Source organism: Juglans microcarpa x Juglans regia, chromosome 3S (assembly GCF_004785595.1).
Source record: "Juglans microcarpa x Juglans regia isolate MS1-56 chromosome 3S, Jm3101_v1.0, whole genome shotgun sequence".
Classification (NCBI taxonomy): Eukaryota; Viridiplantae; Streptophyta; class Magnoliopsida; order Fagales; family Juglandaceae; genus Juglans; species Juglans microcarpa x Juglans regia.
This window is the reverse complement of record NC_054599.1, coordinates 13,741,797-13,746,137: the sequence shown is the minus strand read 5'-3', so window position 1 is coordinate 13,746,137 and position 4,341 is coordinate 13,741,797.

The following is a 4,341-nucleotide window of genomic DNA, read 5'->3' as shown; positions in this document are numbered from 1 at the left end:
AAGTCGGACCAAGCCAGGAGGTTGAGTCCAGTACCGATTTCATTTTTCTCGAAATCGATCGAAATCGGTCTAATTTCAATTTTTCTTTTTCTAATACTTGACCAGACCAGTTCATATATATATTTTAATTTTTATATTGTATAAAATGATTTTTATATATAATTATATATAAAATAATTTTTATTATATGATAAATTACTAATTAGTATAACATTAAATTTTCAAATCCTATTTAAATAACTATATATTATCACTATAGTCAATAATACAATTATAATATACTACAATATATTATCACTATATTATTATATATTATAATATATACTTTATTATATATACTATATAATATACCAAAAAAATGGGACCGAATCGAACCGAAACAAGTAAAACGAGAAGTACCGGTTTAGAGATGTAACTAGTGCGGTATCAGTTGTTCAAATCTCAAAACTGGTATATAGCGGTTCAGTTCTAAAATATGTCTGAAACCGGACCAAACGGGACCGGTTACATCCCTAAGTGTAAATAATAATTTCACAAAATAGGTTTAAGAATGCTATAGACTAACCATATTTAATACCCAGAGGTACAAGTTTCAATTCCTTAAACATTTTTTAAGAAATAAGTTCAGGGGTTACTTATAGATTCAAATAAAACTTTGGCCTAATTTAAAATCACTAAACAATTTCTGTGACAATAACATTAAGCCCACAAGAGGAACCACTCCACTTAAATAATATACTAGTTTCTTAGAAGCATAAAAAATAGATCCCAGCATATGACAAGGCCCATGTGGAAAATCAGCCCTCTTAAAGATTTACAAGGCTCCTAGTCAAATAGGCTTAAGGACCAAGGCCCACTTTGTATTTTAGAGGAATAGGCATCCTTGGAAGAGCTGAAGGCTGAGAAACAGGGAGCTCGTGAGAGAGGGAATGACCTTACGACAAACTCACCGAGAGAGGAGGCCGAATGTGACGATGGTGGTGAGTCGAGGTGTTATGGTCCTCTGTGATGGCAAGGAGGTGGAGGGTAGAGGGCTAGGGTTCGCAAGTTAGAAGAAGAGAAGTGGAAAGCCAGAAGGAATAGAACTCAAGAACTGAACGTTCGAGACTTAGACTTAACAAGCAACTCAAAACGCATAGCTGAAGAACATCAAAACGCAACATCGAGCAAGGAGTCAGGGACTAAAAATGCATAGCTAAAGGAGAAATAAAGTGCACCGTTTCATCCTAGGTGCTGAAGATTCCAGAAGCATTACTTTCTTTCTTTGTTGTTATTTCATTCCGAAGTTTGTTATTTCCCTTTACACGTGTCTTTATGTTATTTGCTTATGTTGTATCCCTGCGTGGATATGAAGGAAGGCACTGCAATGTCAGAAGCAGACTGTACTTTTCCTAAATTTAGACTCTTACTAGGAGGTTAAGGGATTCCCTCGAAAGAACTCTAATATCATTTCTATTTCCAGAAACTATCTTTGTCATTTTCACAAACACATTACCTGCATTCATCCCCATTCCATTGCCAACACCTCTATTTTACCATATTCATCCCACAATGCAATACCATATATTCAGAACCATTACAAGTGGTATCTAGGGCCTACGTTCCTAATGGCTGAAAATCCAAGAACCAAACAACAACAACAACAACAACAACAAATGCTAGTTCATCATGATCAACCAATCCAAGATCTAAGAGAGCAAATGCACCAAATCACTGACATGATGAGAACAATCCTAGCTAATCAAACCCAGGAGCATCAACATGAACAACAAGTAGAAGGGGAGCATCAAAATGGCATAGCAGGCAAGGACCCAGAGGGGTCAAACTGGACTTTCCTCACTTCAGTGGAGAAGACCCAGCAGCTTGGCTCTTCAAGGTGTCTCATTACTTTACATGCTATCAAACACCTCATGCGTAGCAATTGTTGATGGCCTCTTACCACATGGAGGGCGAGGCCCTCATTTGGTACCATGATGCGATTGACACAGAACAATTTACATGCTGGCAGACTTTCTCTCAAGCCCTGCAATAGCGTTTTGGCCGCACAACATACGATGACTTAATGGAAGCTCTCACCACACTGAAGCAAACGTCCACCGTGGCTGTTTACAGGGATCAGTTTGAGGCTCTCTCAACTCAACTCAAAGGACTTTCCAAAACCCAAAGTTGCGCTGCTTCTTAAGCGGACTCAAAGATGAGATCCGTCATCCTCTTCTCTTACTGAATCCAATGAGCCTAAACCCAGCATATGGCCTTGCAAAAATACAAGAGGAATATTGTGTTAGTACAAAAAAGTCTGTCAAACCATGGGCAGATCGAAACAGCCAACAAAATACCGCTCGAAATCTTTGGTTAGTTCCTAATGCTACTACAGCACACACTCCAAGACCCCCTACCCCCTATACGGAAAATTTCCTCTGGCCAAATGGATGAAAAAGGGAAGCGTGGTTTATGTTACCACTGTGACGAAAAATGGAATCCAAATCATGTGTGTAAATCCCCAAAGATTTACTTCTTACAAGCCATTGATCAGATTTGTCAGGACAAAGGAGAGGAGGTATTCTATGACACAACAAAATTGGGTGAAATAGCTTCACCAACAGCACCAGCTGAAGGACCTGTCATTTCACTTCATGACCTAATAGGTACCCCTTGCCCCAAAACTATGCAATTACTTGGAAATATAGGTGTTGTATCTGTGATTATTTTAGTGGATTCAGGAAGTACTCACAACATCCTGGACCCAGCTATAATTAATAGAACTCAGCTGAAAGTGAATGGGGATATGCATCTGAAAGTGCAAGTAGCAAATGGTGATATTATCAAATCTTTGGGATCTTGTAGTGAGGTGGTCACTAAGATCCAAGGGGCTTGTTTTAAACCTCCTTATTTTGTATTACCTTTAGCGGGCTGTGATGTCGTATTAGGGATTCAATGGTTGGAATCCCTTGGGTCTATTGTTTGGAATGTTTTGCATTATACATGCAGTTTCAATGGGGCGGAAAAACATTGGAAGAAACCTCATTTGGTGATTGCCACAAACTGTTTATAAATTCTCTTTGCAAAGGGAAAGGCTTAATCTTACAATTGAATGCCCAACTTGCACTAGTGACTAGTGAGGTGCAGATTCCCAAAATAAAAAAGGTCTTAACAGCTTTTCAACACGTTTTTTAGGAGCCAACTGGGTTGCCACTCGTAAGGTCTCACGACCACAGAATTGTGCTAGGGGAAGGCACAAGCCCTATCTCTACAAGGCCTTATCGATATTCTTAATACCAGAAAACAGAGATTGAAAAAATAGTGGCAGATCTTCTTAAAACATGAGTTATTAGGCCAAGCTCAAGTCCATTTTCATCCCCCGTCCTACTGGTCTAAAAAGCTAATGGGAGTTGGCGCTTATGTGTTGATTATTGGGCCTTAAATAAGGAAACAATTAAGGACAAGTTTCTCATCCCGGTGATTGACAAACTACTAGATGAATTACATGGAGCAACAAAATTCGAAGCTGGACCTTAGGTCCAAATATCACCAAATTCGAGTAGTCCCCAAGGATGTTCCTAAAATGACCTTTCAAACTCATGAGGGCCACTATGAGTTATTGGTAATGCCCTTTGGGCTTACCAATGCCCCCTTCTTTTCAAGGGCTAATGAACACCACTTTTAGGCCTTATTTAAGGAGGTTTGTCTTCTTTTTTTTTTTCTTTTTTTTTTTCACGATATTTTGGTGTACAGTGGCACCATGGAGCAACATATTGGGCATTTACAACAGGTTCTACAAACCCTATCTATGCATTGTTTGTTTGCTAAGCTGTCCAAGTGTCAATTTGGGGTGCATGAGGTCGATTATTTGGGTCATATTGTATCGGGCCAGGGTGTTAAAACTGATCCAAAGAAGGTAGAAGCAATGATTGAATGGCCTACTTCAATTAACACTAAAAACATGAGGGGCTTCCTAGACTTGACAAGCTATTATAGGAAGTTTATTAAGGGTTATGGCCTTATAGAAAGCCCCACTCACGAGTCTACTAAAGGAGAATTCTTGTAATTGGGACGACAGGGCTAATAAGGCATTTTTGGAACTTAAAGCTTCAGTTTCAAACCCACCAGTTCTAAGTTTGCCTGATTTTACACAAAACTTCACCATTGAGTGCAATGCAAGTGGATGTGGAGTTGGGGCAGTGTTAATGCAAGGAGGGCAGCCTATTGCTTTCTTAAGCAAGGCATTAAAGAGGAAGGCTCTTGATCTTTCTACATATGAAAAAGAACTACTGGCTCCTGTCAGAGCAGTCCACAAATGGAGGCCCTATCTATTGGGCCAGACTTTTATTATTAAAACAGACA